The following is a 17,385-nucleotide window of genomic DNA, read 5'->3' as shown; positions in this document are numbered from 1 at the left end:
TGTTACATACAAAGCTCATTATCACAGCCACGGAGGAACCAACTCAATCCAGTATTACAGCATGAAAAAACCCCAACAAAAAGCAAAGTTACTTTGCATGGTTTAAAATGACATTGTCTTTATATTCTAGAAATGTAGGAAAGTCAATAATACATTGCCAGCCTTGTTGTTAATGGTCTTGTTTTCCCAGCCAGTTCCTTACAATTTAAGGGCGATAAAATAATAAAACTCATTTTTTATTCATTATTCTGTGATTTCTGGGTGCAGATAGTTTTTATCACTTCGAACTCCATTCATACACATATTACAGTTTCATCCATTCTCACTTCACACATATTAGGGTTTGAGGTTAGAGTTTGTGACTTTGCGACAGCTAATCCTGACTTCTATCAGGTATTAAAACCACAAACATGAACATTTTAACATCGGATTAGAAAGGAAAGTATAACTAAACATCATCATTCAACCCAGCATCCTTGGATAAGTGACTCATTTTTGTTTGTTTTTGTTATTTTATGACATCACACAATGAACTGAAAAGTTAAATTCGTGTTGTAGTACTGGAGTAACTGCTAAGTACTTGGATAAAATGGGATTGGCTTTAAGATGTTTGAGAACAATTGCTTAATGTATTCTTTATGTAATAATGTTTAAGTCATGTCAGCTATATTATAATGGTAATGTATTGGTTGGTGGTTGACATGTCACATTTATTCTAAGCACTTCAGTTTACTGAGGTTCAGAAGACTATACTAGTTTTACTTCTTGTTTACATATCACTTCCTGTTTCTCCTCCCAGTCTCACCTTTCTGCCTGAAAACATCACAAATAATTTTGATCATTTAAATTGTTGTCAATAAAAATGATTTACTCACCTGGGATGTGCTCTGGGTTTGAGATGTTCTTAATTCCATGTAGTTTTTACTATTCTTGACGCAGCTAACTATAATGAAACAATATTGGACCTTAAATGCTAAGTTCATGGTACCTGATGTCTTTCATATTTTTCAAACCCATTTTTATCCATACTTGATCATGATTGTACTATTATAGAACTCAGCTGGAAGCCTTGACGTGTCGAGCCCTCTTTATGCAGTGCTAACAACATGGATGTTCCATCTACATCCAGTAAAGCTGATTAATTCAATTAGCTTTTGATTTGAGAAATTAAGGGAAATGGATTTCCACTGAGATTAAAAAAGGGAAAAACAATTCTGCAAAATTTCTCTGAATGGATGCTAATGGAAATAAGCTGATTCTTTTCATTTAATGAAATCTAGTTCACTTTAGTACTCAGCTTGATGGGCTCACTGTTGAGCTATATCTGGGGGGGAAAAAAGTTACAGTAGATAGAAAGGCAAACTGGACCGTCCATGTTTAATGAGTGATGACAGTGTCAGCAACAGACATGAAGGATCACACGTGCACCTGCATCCATGTTGACCTGACAACACACAGCCAGCTAGCCAGCAGGGCACACAGACATAAACATAAACATGAACACACAAGGGCAGGAGGTGGTGCTGTTGTCTGGTCTCCACCTCTGTCCATCTGCTGCCCAGTCAGGAGGTTAACCTGAGGGGGGACTGAACCTGTGAGAAAACACTCCCAGTATTGCTCCTGTCCAACAGCAGGGGGTGGAGGGTGTTGGATGACTGAGAGGGAAGCCTTGGACTCAGACCTGGATTCTAACCTAAGGCTTTCTGACTTTGTCTGCCTGTGACTTTGTGTAGCTGTGACCTACTTCCTGGACTCCATCCATAAAGTCTTAGGGTGTTTTCACACATGAGAGTCCCGTAGACTCAGTTCAGTCGGGGACCAAAGTTGCAACATCTGTTACATTTTCTGATGCTGTGTATTGCTTTTATGCTGCACTGTGTCCAACCAGCCAAACCCTTTGAGGAACCTGTTCCCCTCCTCGCCTGTGGTGGCACTGCACCAAAAACCACAGAAGGAAACAGCATAAAACCTCTGAAGAAAGAAGACACTGAGCACAAGTCAGAATCCTGACTAGCTTTCTACTTTAAAGCTCATAACCGGCCCGTTTTTCTTTCACAAAATACAATTTCTTTTATTTGAACAGTTAGAAAATGAGTATCTGGTATTTTTATTTCCCTACAGAACAGTTGGTCTTCACCCAGTTCAGCCCTCTTCTCCAGCTCCAACCCTCCTGGTTTGCGTTGCCACGCCTAACCCACCCACCTTGTCTCCTTCCTTTTAACTTTGGAGCAGATGGCAGGGCCCTGCTCTCTCTGTGTGAGCTTGACTGACAGAGGCCGGTCATCAACCTCCATAGACGGCCGATGATGAGCCGCTCAGCCCAGTCCTCTGACGCCATGTCCTTTACCCGCTCTTCAACACTCTCCTTCAAACCTCCTTCACTCTTCAGTATCTCTCTTTGCTTTGTTGCTCTTATTTTACTACATATGCTCTCTAGAATCAGTTTAATCACTAAACTGTTTTGATAGTCCATGCTTTTGTTTTTTGAATTTTTTTGACCAATGTTGCCAACTAGGCTGCTTTTGAACACGTTTGGTTGAAAGAAAAAAAAAAAGAGCTTTGGGTGGGTTGTTAAAATTTGGGCAGCCTTTGCATTTATTGGGTTTGTAGAAAGTGTTCAGAGAAAAAATCATTTTGAAATAGTTCTCATTGTGTGGCAGAAAAGCACAAAACCTTTAATGAAATGACATGTTATTGAACTTATCTTATTAGTTAATATATTTTGAAATCTCTAGAATCTCTCAACTGTGACATTATGACTGATTAGTAGTTGGTTAATCATGTGTCACTATGTATTAGTTTTGTTAAACAGACATTCCAGGGCAACATCATTATGTAGAAGGGCATATCAGCACAAAAAACTTAAGTCTCATTGTGTTCAAAGAGTCAGTATATAATAAAAGACAACGTAAAATATTGTGAGTAGTCAAAAGTTATCACCATGAATTTCATTAGAAGTTGAGGTTTGGGCTATTTTTTTTTTTTTTCATTTTTTTGAGTTGGTGGGTTTTATGTTGTTAGGCTGGAAACTGGCAGTCAAATCTGGCAACCCTGTTGGTGACCTAAAACATATTTTTGGAGACATGCCAACCCTGATGCCCTTAAATTTACAATCATTCTGACTAAAGCTAACTGTCTCAAACTTGAGTTAAATTCAGTTTAAAATGTTCTTGTGTTATTATAATGCACACTGTGCAGTTTGGTCTAACAAAAAGTAATGTCTGATTGCCCCTTTTCATTAAAATAAGTGTTGATATCTAGAACGATGCTATTTTTTAGTCTGTGTAGGTCACAAACACAAACCTGTATCATCTACCAAGAACCAAATAAAAGCTTTTCAAATCACAAAATTATAAATAGACTGTTAGACTTCCTCCCAGGTGAAAAAAAGTATACTTTAGTATACTTCAAACATACTTAAATTTGTGAAAGTACACTTTAAGTATACTTATTATTAAGTGTACTACCTATAAGTATATCTGAAGTATACTAAAAATATACTTGTACCAATTTCGAAATTAGTACTTTAAACACACTTAAACATAATTGTACCAAAATTTACTTTTAATATATTAAATAAAAGTATACTTTAAGTGAACAAAATATGAATGAATATGTATGAATTTTTAAGTGCCTTAATAATACTATTTATTAAAATTGCATACAATAAAAAATGATAATCATGATGTAATTTTTAAGAAAGTATTCAATCAATTTTCAGATGTGTGATGTAAAAACCTTATGATCAATGGCATTAGCTCCAGTTCACACTCCAGACCAGATGGTGGCGGTATTGCACATTTTCATTTATTTAAAAATTTTTTACTCGCATAATATTGCCTTCAAAGTAGAGAGGGCCTTGACAGAAGTTACTAATTTAGGTAAATTCAAGCTGGTGACGTCCTAATGCGAGTAAGACGACAACGCAACTGGACAACAACCGATGGAAATGAAATGTGTGTCACAAAAGGAGCCCGGAGGGACGAAGGCTGCTAAGTGTTGCTAGCCTGTGGTAAGTTTGCTTATTAATTATCCTCATTTAATAATAAACAGTGCAGTAAAGATATATAACTTATGTTGGTTTCTTAAATAATTATTTTATCAATGTTATTGTGACTTGTATGATTATTACTATAGCAATCATTCAGCTTCATGTTATAACTGCATGGAGGTTGTTTGTTGCAACTTATACTTTAATTCATAAACTAACCTGGTTTTAATTGAGCTCCATAAGACGGAGAGACTTTGATATTGTGAGGTGGTTGTTGTTCTAACTTGTTCGTCAATGATTTTATCTTCAACATATGTTTGCAGTCTAACTAAGCAAATGAAGATGAAAGTGGAAGCCAGAGAAATCAGGTGTTAGAAAACCTAAAGACTTTCTGTCTCAGAAAAGGCTCTGACTCCACCAGATCACCAACCAGCTCTGAGGATGAACCTCCACATTGTCTTCATGATGTAAGTTTGTTTTTGTTTTTTCAATGAGGAGCTAGCTACATTTTCAACAACGAAAACTGGTGTGTTACCAACACCAAGTGCTTAATAAACATGGTTTAAAGGTAACTGGAAATTATTTTTCTCTTCTTGTTAATCTTACATTTATTTTTCTTTTTTTATTATTTGTTGTTTACTTTCAGGGCCCTGTGATGGACTAGTGACCTGTCCAGGGTGAACCCTGCCTCTCATCTGATGGCTGCTGGAGATGGGCACCACCAGCCCCCCTCACCACCCTGCAAGGATCAGCGTGTTCAGATCATAGATGGAAAGATTTAAGGTAGTTTGTCTCCTTAAGTCCACACTTAAAACAGCTTCATAGTTAATGCCAACATCAACTGACTATGACATTGCTGACTATTTTTTTCTACTTCTAACATAAACAGGGAAAGACGACACCCAGAAATGTTTTTCCACTCCAGGCATCCGGTCCCAATCATCATCAGTTCTTATGATGTCACATACATGGCGAGATCACAATGTCTTAAAACTGTAAGTATTTTTTCATTTGCCATTTTTCTGTTCTCTTTAAATACAAATACTTTCTCTGTTTAATTGCTCTATTGTTCTCTTTTGTAGTTTTCTGTAAGGTGCAGTGAACAGGAATGTTCTGTCATTGATTCTCACTGTCATGTTTTATTGTCACATTTAAATTTTCATGTTCATGTGTTCACTTTTGATGTGTAAGCTGATAATTTATGTAAAGTTCATAAAGTTGTGAGTAAAATTGGACAATTTTAAAATGTCGGTAATAAAACAAAATATTTGAATTACCTTGAACATCTTGTGTAATTAATCTTTCCATGTAATTTTAGCCTAAAACAATGTAAGTACTGTAGTGTAGTTATGCATGTCATTTACAAAATAGGTACGTAGGAATAAAGACTTTCAGGAGTAATTAAAATTGTAGTTTATTATCAATAGCAGGAAATCAAAAATAAAAATTAAGTGTAATTTAAATACATTACTAATATATTAATAGTACATTTAAAATATATTTGAAGTATATTAAATATATATTTTTAACATAATTCTGAGAATTATTACACTCAAAATATAATAATTATATCAAAATATAATAATAAAGCTCTGAAATATATTTAAAAAGTATACTTTAAGTACACCAAGTACACTTGAAGTTGTTCCAAAAAAGTATGTATAGTATACTAAAATATACTATTAGTTGTAATTTAATACTATTTAAATACTAATAAAGTATACTAAGTACAAAATTAGTTGTTCCAAAATAGTACCGTTTAAGTACATCGATAAAAGTATACTAAAGTATGTTAAAATTTAGTATACTGTAGTATGCTTTTTTTCACCTGGGATATCCCAAAATATTTTAGCAAGCAAAGTTTTCAAAATAGGGTCTAGTTTTACTCAATCAGGCTAGTAGAAACAATTTCTGACTAGTTTCAGCTGATTTAGTTTAAATCCACCATTTATTAATGTTTAGGCAGTAATTATTTTCTTATTATCATGCCCCACTTTTAATATTAGAACTTTGTTGAATAAAGATGTAAGGAACATGTTCAAAATGAAGAAAATAATGTATTCTATTTACTACAAGTGGACCTCCCATTAACCTCTGAGCCTAGCAGTGAGACAGATCCAGTGGCTTTGGGTTCCTCTGCCTCCGCTGGTCCTCCGGTGCTTTCAGGATGACAGCTGTGGTGAACAGGAGGGAGTCTTCAGCTGCTGAAGAAAGGCCAGGAGCCTCCTCACTGCCACTAAAACCAGTCTGGAAAAAGTTTTTCAGACCAATGTCAAATCTCCAATGTCAAAGCTGCATCCTGGTGAGGGCACCGCCGTGCAGAAGAAGCTCTCTCACCAGCAGAAACTCTTCACAGGGCCGCACTGTTCAGTTGTGGATCCGTGTAAATCTGCAGCAGCTCTCTGCTGAGTCAAATTGATTTTCTTTCTCTCTCTCTTGAAAGAAGTAGGTCTCTGTCCCACCAAAGACCATAATCTGGCAACATAAATAGAGTTGCAAGATGGAGAGGAAATGAGCAAGGATCCATCTTCAACGCACCGCAGAGAAACAGCTGTTTCAGGTCACAGCGAACAATAACCTCCCTCCTCTTCCTCTTCCTCTCCCTCCCTTCATCCTCTCTCTCTTTCTTTCCTCCTGCACATTTTGAAGCTCCCCATCTGACCGTCTTCAGTCAGTGTCTTCCCGTCTGTTTAACTACTGATCCTTCTTTCTCCTCCTGTTCTGTGGCTGTAGCGGCAGAGTTCTCATCTCTTCTTCACCTTCACAGTCCCAGGATGTTTGTTTAAGCGCAGCACAGATGGGACACATTGATGACTAAGCTTAAAATTAGCAGCTAAAATAAAAGACGCTCTCAACATCTGGGAACGGGTCCAGAATAATTCAGGAAAACGACCTTTACGTTGCATGTTTTTCCTTAGCCTAAGGGGGTTATGTTGTATAGCTGGAGGTAATAAATAACATACTCGGAGCGGCACTGTGTGACCTTTGTCTTTTTCTGTATGGTTTCCAAAAGGAATTTCAAAAACAGAAAAGTTCTAGAAGCTTCAAACAAAAAAACATCACAGTCACTCCACTCCTAGTTCTGACTACGCATCCACACAGACTTTGCTCAGGCTAGTTAGCATGGCCACCGACTGCAACAATAAGTCGTGTCTCTGCCATTAGCACATTGAGCAGCACATACACGAGCATGGTTAACAGTGCTAGGACCTTCCTCCTGGCTCTGATTGGATACATTTCATCAGACTGCAATAACGAATCTTTCCACTGATCATCTGTCTCATGACATTCTGTCACGACACGATCACAGTTTTAGCGAACATGTAAAAAAAACCAATAAGACCATATTTGGTGCAAATTGAAATAAACGTGTCTGTTGGCAGCTGAAGCTGAAAACTCGTGGATTTTTTTCATCTTCAGCACCAGTTGGGCGGCGCCTCCATCACGCTGTGTGTTATCTCTGTATCTCTGAGACAACTTTTCTTTTACACCAAGTTAAGTATTAAAGTAACACAATGTGTGAGTTGAGATACACAAGATGCAGCAATATCTTTCTTGCTGCATTGAATCCTTTCTCTCTCACAGATAACGCCGTGCATGGGCCGGATTACACACACACACAAAAAAGAAACGCTTTAGACATCTTCTTCAGTGTGTGTGTGTGTGTGTGTGTGTGTGTGTGTGTCAGCGTACGTGTGTTGACCTGGACTATTCAGACCTCTAGACAGCTTATTCACCGCAGACAGATAGCAGCAGAAACCTTATCTAGTCTACCTTCTCTGATAGTGTATTGATGGGCCAATGGGCTGAATTCAGGAACAAAGGCACAGATAAGTCTGGAAGGAGGAGGAGGGGAGGAGCTGAAGAGTGGAATAAATGAGCAGAATATAGTGAAATAAAAAAATTAAAAATGTTACCATGACAGCTGCTGTGGCTGACAGGAATGATGTCACCGTGATATTCCCGATATTCCCGCTGTCTTTGAGCGATGTTTCCTCAAAAGAACAAGTTTGGCATGAAACACTGAACTTTTCTTACACATGAATGGAAGAAAGTTTTGTTTTAACATCACACTTACTGACCTGGATGCACGTCTGCAGTGCTTCAGGCAACTTCTGTCATTTTTGTAAATCCTATAAAAGAACATACAGCCACATTAGAATATACTAGAATATGAGTCACGTTTGTCAAATTAAAAGTAACTTTTGAGAGTAACAACCTTTAAGCAGGTATTAAATTTCTGTTTTTAAAACAAAAATGTTTTAACTTTAGTTATTTTTTAAATTATTTTTAAAATAATGTTTTGTTGGTCTGGTGTAATATTCCAATTGAAAATGTCATGTTTTCATTAACTGTAAGCAAGAAATTATCAAAATTAACAGAAATAAAGGCTTTCAAACATCCATCTGTGTGTAGTTAATCTATATAAAGTGTTTCAATTAGTGATAAAAATCCTACAATAAAAAAGACTTTCAATAATATTCCACTTTACAGGGTGAGTGTGTATTTGAATAAGAACTATAGAAAAGTTAACAGTCACCTATTTTTACCCAGTTTCTTACCCAGTCTACTGACATCGCAAATCGGAATTTATGAAAAAAAGCCTTTTTTTTATTAGAGAAAACTAAAATAGTTACTTCTTGAATTTAGTTTCAATTGCATCTGATATAAAAATAAAGCTCTTCTGATTCTGGCATCATTTCACAGTTTACACACTCTCATCTCAGCACGTTGGTTTTCCTCTGTGGTGAAACTGAAGAGCTCAGTTTATTCAGAGCACATTCATGGTAAAAAGGATTCTTTCTGGAACTGAACGCTGCTGCTGCTGGTATGTTACACAGAGTCGTATTTAAAATCTGCTCAGAATCTTAATTGTTGTCCTGGAATTTTGTTTTCCACAAGATGAATCCGACTAATTGCATCTTCCTCGAATAACCAATTTTCACTGGAACATAATCAACCTCTTAGTAGCTTTCACACACACACACACACACACGGGCACGCACACATACGCAAACACACGGACTCTCTTCCTGTCATCACTGTCAACAAGCTATGCTGCATTCTTATTAATTCATTTCTGAATTAAAACCAGAAAGTAAACTGGAAAACAAAACAGTCTCAGCTCTGTTTGTTTTCCGACTGGAATCATTAATCAGCTCATTCAGCATTATAGCTTCAGAGATACAGCTGGAAAAACAAATATTAGATATTATATCTGTTGTAAAAACAGTGAACTCTCACATCAGTAATGTGTACAGTTGCTGGGAAAACGCTCAGCGGCGAACAGATTACATCAAGAATATAACAAACAGACTTTCCAGTGTGCTTCCAAAAGCCCCAAAAGCTGGAATATTACAACACTTCTGGGAGCTGGATAATTATTACATGCACTTTAGAACCATAACTCCTTATGAAACAATTAAAAGTGAAATTTACCGGCTCTAAGACTGTTACATAGGCTTCATTTAACTGAAAATTATTTAAAATGAACATTTTGTGCTATCACTTAAGTCAAATTGCAAACCTGAACTGTGAACATGTACAAAGAGACAAGCAGTGCTATGTGTTTTTTGGCCACATAGTATCATTTTATAGCACAGCAAGTAACTATGTTACAATCAGTTGTTAAAAAAATTATGTACTTATCAAATTAAAATAAAATTGACTTTGTAATTTAACACCTCTTTAAGAGAGTCCTGCTTTGAAACTCCACCTTCAGGAAGTCATCACAACATCCTCTATTAACCCTTTAACAACGTTTTTACCAGAGCTGCACTGAGAAGTAGCTCCTATAATGAGCTCAGCAGATGCTCAATTCCACCAGGTGTTTGCTGCTGCTAGTCTGAAGGAGCTGAGCAGGAAGTTGAGAAGAGAGGAGCTCTGTGAGGCGGAAAATTGGAAAGAGCAGCTCAGCAAAGGTGGGGTTTGGTTCCTGCACCAGGCGTTTTGCACTGCTGAATGGTTGCCATGGAAATTAAAGGATTTCTCAAACATGAAATGTTGAGGGGGAATAACATTATAATATGATGTGAATCTCCAAAAAGTTGATTTTAAATAGTACTACCCTTTTAAACCAATACTTTGTCAATGGTTTAGGAAGTTATTTCTCCTCACTGAAACCTTTGGACAGTGAGATGTCTGACGCGTTGGAAGCTTTCTGCACACCATGGCCTTTGCTGCGATGTGACAAGATAAGTTGAACTCCACTGGAGGTCAATATTAGTTACTTACTGACTCCCGTTTAACATTTGAAGGTGGTGACAAATTTGTTTTATATTCTTCTTAAAAATTTGTTCAAAACAAAATCTTACCAAATACCTCTAGTCTAGAGCAAATACTGCAGCAAGACAAAAACTAACTTACAGGTAACTGTTCAAGAAGACACAGGAGTGTGTTTTGAGTTGTAAAACCCTTAATACTGATGAAAACATACCAGTTCCACTGGAACTGATTATTTTGTATAAGAAGACATTTTTCCCATGTTGTAGGTGAAATAACATGTCAGTGGACTTAGTATCTTTTCATCAATATTGAGGAATTATTCAGTTAAAACAAGCTGCTAGCTTGCAGAAAAGTTACAAATTAGTTGTGTCTTATTTCAAGTAAATGAAGATATTTACATTAGAAACTAAACTAAAAGTACTTGCTTAAGTACTTGCTAAGGCTTTGTGTTACTCGTCTCATTGACCATCATGAAATCCTGACGTTTAAACAGAAGTATGAGGACTTCATTTATCCAGAATTGGAACGTTGTAGGACATCTTCAGCTTCCATGCATTTCTGATGGTGGCGCAATTGGCAAAGTTTAGCATCCATTAAAAGTTGCTCTCCTCTCACCAGCTCAGTAGTTCATCCTGGTGGAGTTAAGAACTTCTTTCACATTCAGTCTGAGTCTCTGTGATGCGGGTGTTCCCTGCACAAGCCTGTGTGTGTGTTTGTGTGTGTTTAAAACTCCCTTCCTGTTTGCATGTGCTGCAGCCCCGTATGTGTTTCTCAGGCACATGCGAATATATGGTGTATTTGCACAGTATATGCGTATTTACATCCTTACGCACAAATGCCAGAGCAATAACTCTCCGACGGCGTATGATTAATTTCTGTCTTACCTGCCTTTTTACTGAATTACTCTGCGGGGCCCTGAGGGGCTGCTGCTGCACGCAATGCTGCAAATAACAGCTCAAATGAAAAAATGCAAATGATCAGGCGAGAGACCCAGCACTGAATCCACGGGGACGCTCACACAGCCCACATACACAACCGCACAAACAAACGCTCCCGCTCACTTCTCTCTCTCCATCCATCTACAACCCCCCAACCCCCCCCCCCCCCCCCCCCCCCACACACACACACACACACACTCTCTCTCTCCGCCTTGCAATGAGGAGAGGAAGCCGGATGGATATCAGCAGGGGTCAGAGTAATGCTCGCAGTGAATAACAGAGGCATAATAAACAGAAGCCTTCACTCAAATTATGAGTGCTGCTGTGGTTTCTCTCACACACACACACACACGCTCGCACGCACACACACGCGCGCGCGCGCACACACGCACGCACAAAGGCACCCAATCAATCAGCAAAGTTTCCCCTATCTCTCCCACATATGAAAAGGGAACTTCAGAAATTAGCTCATTTATTTTGGACAATTAGGGTTATTGGAGTGTGACAGTGAAAATTTAGTGTTCAGCGAGGCGTGCGCTCGGCAACAATAGCAGCAAGCCAATTGAGTGCGAGAAGCATTTAAAGCTGTAGTATTTACTTATCAACGCTCCTGCCGGTTCCGTGTTGATCTCATTAAAAAGCTCTTCCTCTGTGTTCCTTTCTTCGGGCGGGACAGACGCGTGGAGAGGCAGAGGGGCAGAGGGGCAGCCATCCCTGTCGCACACGATATTATAGCCCAATCGCGAGGCAAGAAACGGGCCGAGAAAAGGAGCACGCCGCGTATTAAAACCGGACCCCGCCTGCAGGATGAAGGAACGCCGCTGATCCTCGGAATTTAATTTGTTGTAGCTAAAAGGCTTTACTCTGCTTGTTTTGTTGCAGAGTTCAACAGGGTCCTTGAATCTGACATTTCTGATTTCAACCCCCCACCCCCTTCCACCTCCACTTCTCCCAGAAACCAACACTTCTTCTCACCGGCGGAGAAAAGTCATTAAAATACATATTTATTATTTCCAAGCTGCTGAGTTCTGGGTGTGAAATAAATGCTTCGATTTTGTTATTGTAATGTTTTTTAAAGAGCTGCTAATGCTCATTACCGCTGGTGCTCATAGCTGCCAGGGCTAGCTAATTTTTCCAAGCTAATCTTAATGATCTCAATTTATCAGAGCAAATTCATATAAAAAAGATGAATTTTTTATATGACATCTTATGATGTTTTCCTGGTGTCTTAGTTATTAGCATAAGCTCCAAAAAGTGGATGTTTTGTATACTGTGCTTCAAAAACATGCTCTACAAAATAACCCAGCATTTCAGAAAAACAACGTTACTTAAAATCAAATATGGAGGTAGTAGTATTAGAGTGTGAAGGTTATTTGCTTCTTCAAGACATGGACAACATGTCATATTTGGTGAAACCATGAATTTTGGTCTACAGGAGAAAATCCCAACGTACAATACCAAGAACTCAGTTTCCAAATTTAAGACCAAGCACATTGGATTAGGCAGCAGAACAATGATCCAAAAGAAAACTCAAACATTAACCTCTGAATGCCTCAAAAGAACCAGATGAAGTATCTGGAGCGTCTTAGTAAAAGCCTGGATGTAAATCTGATCTTCAGCCTGCTCAAAAACCCTTCAACATTGAATCAGAGTCATTCTTGCTAAGAAGAGGGAGTTTCTCCACAACACAGTGAAACACTCATAGCTAATAATCACAAACAATGAATGCTAACTGTTAGAGCCAAGGGTGGCACTATGGGGGACTCTATGTTTTCATATAGTATCAGTTGGGTTTGGATTCCTTGGTTTTTTAGAAATCAGTCCATCCAGGAAGTTGTGATTTTATTAATGCACTATTAATTCACTCATCACTTTGCAATTTTCACTACTTTTTTTTTTTTTTTTTGCAAATCTGAATAATCACTAATGTTTTCTGTAATGCAACTTTTTAAAAAACCACAAAAAGTGTTGCAACATCCTGAACGCCTGGTAAAATTGTAAATTGAAAACTACTTTTGCTATTTACTCAGGTTATATCAGTGTGACATTAAAATAACCCTGACCTCTGACCTTAAAGTGTCTGAACCTGGAGTGGATTTCAGCCACCAACGGATTTAGTGAAACATTTATCAGCTTGGTCATGTCTACCCTTGACATTAAAAATGTTTCTTCAACAGTAGCTTGAAGTTATAGTCAAATGCAGAGATGAGGCAGGTTCATTCTTAACTCTGTATTTCTTAAAAAGTTTCTGCAAACAGCTTTAATACAAAAAAATAAAAAAAACCTTAATGTTGAGATGCCAGGTGGGTCTTTGGCCCAGCTGGACATTTACATCATGTCTTCCTCTTCTCTCTCTTCTCTTCTTCCTCTCCAGCTGCTGATGATTAAAGGCCACTAGAGCCACAAAACCTCTTTTTAAAGAAACGTTTTTCATTATGATAAAATAAAGGCTTTGAAATATAAAAGAATATTTAAGGGAAGGGGTTATTTTAACAGGAGAGGAAACTAAAGTGCTCTGTTTGTTCAGATGCCAAAACAAGATAAATTTATCTGCCGCAGCTGCATTTCTCAGACTTCCTTAAAATCTCCTCCAACACTTCATCTTATTTAAAGCAGTAACGATGATGCATCATTGTTTTGTCTTTAGTTCAGTTTTTTTATTTTTTCCACCAGCCCGACTCGTGGTGCTGATTCATCTCCATCGTAACGTAAGCTGAACGCAGGATTCTGTTGGACGTCGCGAAAAGGCAGCAGAGACGAATGATAACGAGTTCCTGCAAAACTCCCTCTGCTGTGAAACTCAACAGCTTTGCAGACGACAGAGACGAGCCTCACCTGTAGAACAACGCGTCGCACGCCGCTGCAGTACCAGACCCTTATCAGTATGCAGTGTTCTCCCAGCCCCTCAACATCCCACCTAAGAGTTCCTAAATTAAATTTTTAAATTAGCCACCGCCTATTCCTTCATTTCCTTGCTAAGGTCTGCATAATTCATCACAATCCAGCGTGGCAGTTGATTTTAATCAGCCGTTTCATTCAGGGGCTGTTTAATCTGGATGGGACTTCATATATTCCCTTCGCCTCAGACAGTAATCTTCAGGGAGATGAATAAGGAACAAATGACAGGGGCCATCTATAAAGCAATAAATATTTAAGATGCAGTTTTAATAAGTAATACTCTCTACATAAAAGCAGAGTTTGCTGTGGCCTCCTGGTTGTCGTTACATATGCAGATGCTGTGTGTTTTCTGTGCCATCAGCATGTCTTCAGCATTAACACCTCCACAGATGGATTTCTGATTGCCTGGCTAAATGTGTGTGTCCCGTGCTTCTAAATTATTATCGTGATTAACATTATTAATGGATTTTCTGTTTGCAGTCAATTTACATCCCACTCTTTGAGCAGAGGAGACGTGTCAGAGTCTCTGCCGTCATTTTCACTCCTGCCTTTTTATTTTGTCGTTTTTTTTTTCACTCTGTTGTTTTTCGCTCCGTCTCTGAGACCTCTGCTCTGCGGAACGGAGAATTTATTGAATCTCACTGCGAGCTGGTGTAAACCTTTAAGTAATGTATTCTGTATGGAAATAGAGGAGGGTGACTGCAGCACCAACACTTCATTACTCAGAGTATGGGTCTGTGCTTGTGCCTCAGTGTGTGTGTGTGTGTGCGTGTGCTAAAATGCAGCTATCGTGGTGAGATCTATTGCTGTGGAGCATATTACCATGGGGTGTGTGTGATATTGATCAGTTGATCAAGTTAATCCCATTACTTTACTGCGGGTAGTTCGGGAGCAGGACGAGGGTAATTGTTCATCAGGCAGTATGATAAAAAAAGGAGAGAGAGACAACCAGGACGAGAATGTATTTTGAATAAAATATAATTTAGACGCTCTTTATGGAAGTGAAAAAAATAAAAAAATGTTATTCATCCTTGAAGTTTGCAGTTTATGTTCAATTATTTTTGCTAAAACAAAACCATCCCAGTTCACAGGTTTGCATTATATTTTAAATCGTCACCATATATGCAGCATGAAATACAAACACATGATTTTGTGTTTTTGTTTGAGGGTGTGTGAGGGGTCACAGTTTAAGTAGTAACCTGCAGAAGATGCTGTCTGTTTACTGAGAAGATTTATGTTCAATCGCAACAATTCAATTTCAGCCTCAGCTCTGCAGGTCCAACAGGTGAAACGGTTTACAGCACAACACCGGCTGTTACAGCACAGGCTGAAAAAATGTAACGGCGACATTTGTCTGTAAAAATATTCTGACATGCAAACATGTTCTAGTTCATTAGCATATGGATTAATGATAAACTCTGTCAGTCAAAGATGTGAATGAAATGATTTACCAACCTAAACAATATGTGGATGTTTGGTTAATTTGGACGTTAACTTCTATCTATCTATCTATCTATCTATCTATCTATCTATCTATCTATCTATCTATCTATCTATCTATCTATCTATCTATCTATCTATCTATCTATCTATCTATCTATCTATCTATCTATCTATCTATCTATCTATCTATCTATCTATCTATCTATCTATCTATCTATCTATCTATCTATCTATCTATCTATCTATCGTCACTAAGTTTTCTGGCATTCAGGATATAGAAATCATTTTTGTAATTCTAACTGATCTAAAACAAGAAAAGTTTGGTCTGATTTAACTTCAGACAGCCAGAAAAGAAAAATGTGTTTGTGTTTTTTTTATTTTATTTGATGTACGTAAATGTCTGGTTACATCTGCACAATCTTTAATTCAATCAGTGGGATAAGAAATGAAACAAAGATCAATTTTACATCTACAATTATCTTTTCTCACCAACTTTATTTATTTATGATATGAATCTGAGTTGTTATTTCGAATCTAAGTCATTATTTGAACACGTACTGCATCTCTCCATTCTCTTATTATTCATCCACTTTATCCAACTTCCTTCCGGTGTGTCAGGACGCCACATCATCAGATCCACCACTCCGCTCTAAACACACACACACACACACACGCTCACATTCACACTCACACACACCAGAATGAGCGAGCCAGGCTGCCAGCCAAAGCAGGCTTGGCACCGGGCCTAATGATGCCCGGCATGCGTCTGCTCTCGACAACAGCGGGTTAACACCTGCCAACTTTTACTAAGGTGTAAATGTCTCTATTAGCGCGCGCCTGGTCCCGCGTGTGCGCCGCTTGGATCAGAGAAGGAAACGCGCGAGCTGCGGTTTGTGTTCAGAACCTTGTAATCACCGGGTCCGGCGGGCCCGTCCGGCACCGCCGCTCATTTCTCTCCCATTCAACGGAATCTGTTCGAAATAATAGAGCAGGACGTAAAGTATGAGAGCCGAGCTGTGAGATTTACCCCGAAAGTTTTCATGGTTAGAGTAGAAGTAGATGAGTGAGTGGCGCGTTGGTGTGAAATACCTTGAGACGTGTCCTCTACGTGACTCTCTGTGACATTCCTCCCCGTAAAGACAACACTGGAGGCGATATTAATGGGAGCTTCATGAGAAATTGCCTTTTTATTCCAGTACAAATAAACATGGTTTGTAGGAAAAGCTGTATTTGTTTATCTTAGTTTTGCTGCAGTGCGTTGAAGCTTCCCTCACTGGGATATTTTTGAGGGTTAGGGTTTGATGGGGAATTTATTTTTCGCTTTTCTTTGCTTCAGTTTGTGGATGGGACCCAGATGCCCCCGTGTTTTACACACAGGCTCCCAGGTGCTACATCCAAATGTTGAAAGTCTAGTTTCATTATGACCTTAAAAAGCAGCTTCCCACTCAAAGTAAAGGCAGTCTTTAAACATGGCCTGAGTTTAGACTCTTTTTTTCCCCAGGGCTGCATCCAGGAAAGGTTTGCTCTGCATCACTCATTTTTGCAGCGGTCTCTAAACTTGCATTCATCGTTACAGCCCTCCTTCTCATATCAAAACTTTGGGTGCTTTAGATGGAAGACAGAGGCACATTACACAGACTGCAGATAAAAGATACAAAATATGATAATCTAATCTACAAACAGAAGGTTTTTGCATGTTTTTTTTGTTGTTTTTTGCAAAAGCTTTTGTTAGTTTTCCTTATTCAACACTGAAACCTTCCTACTCCCCGGAGAGATGAATATTGATGCAACGGTCGCCTCATTTCAATAATAATACGATTTGTAACGCCATAGGATTAAATACGGTTTCACTCACTAAGGCTCGGTAGGAATACTGCCTGATACAGGCTT

The 17,385-nt window shown here is 38.4% G+C and overlaps 1 long non-coding RNA gene across 2 annotated transcripts in view; it reads right to left on the bottom strand.

The window, feature by feature from the left end:
* The window catches only part of LOC103465906 (uncharacterized), a 41,887-nt gene that overhangs the window by 14,998 nt on the left and 9,504 nt on the right, over positions 1-17,385 (bottom strand). Inside the window, exons 3-5 of one of the 2 annotated variants that reach the window (XR_014083910.1) lie at positions 8,070-8,124; positions 7,909-7,986; positions 5,599-6,466 (exon numbers count right to left, since the gene is read on the bottom strand). This is a non-coding gene — a long non-coding RNA (uncharacterized LOC103465906). Of the gene's footprint in view, positions 1-5,598; positions 6,467-7,908; positions 7,987-8,069; positions 8,125-17,385 lie in introns of those variants that run through there. The other variant, XR_014083909.1, reaches the window with a different exon arrangement.

Source organism: Poecilia reticulata, chromosome 16 (genome assembly GCF_904066995.2).
Source record: "Poecilia reticulata chromosome 16, P_reticulata-male-v2, whole genome shotgun sequence".
NCBI classification, from domain to species: domain Eukaryota; kingdom Metazoa; phylum Chordata; class Actinopteri; order Cyprinodontiformes; family Poeciliidae; genus Poecilia; species Poecilia reticulata.
The sequence above is the reverse complement of the archived record's forward strand: the minus strand, read 5'-3'. Positions and strand labels throughout refer to the sequence as shown.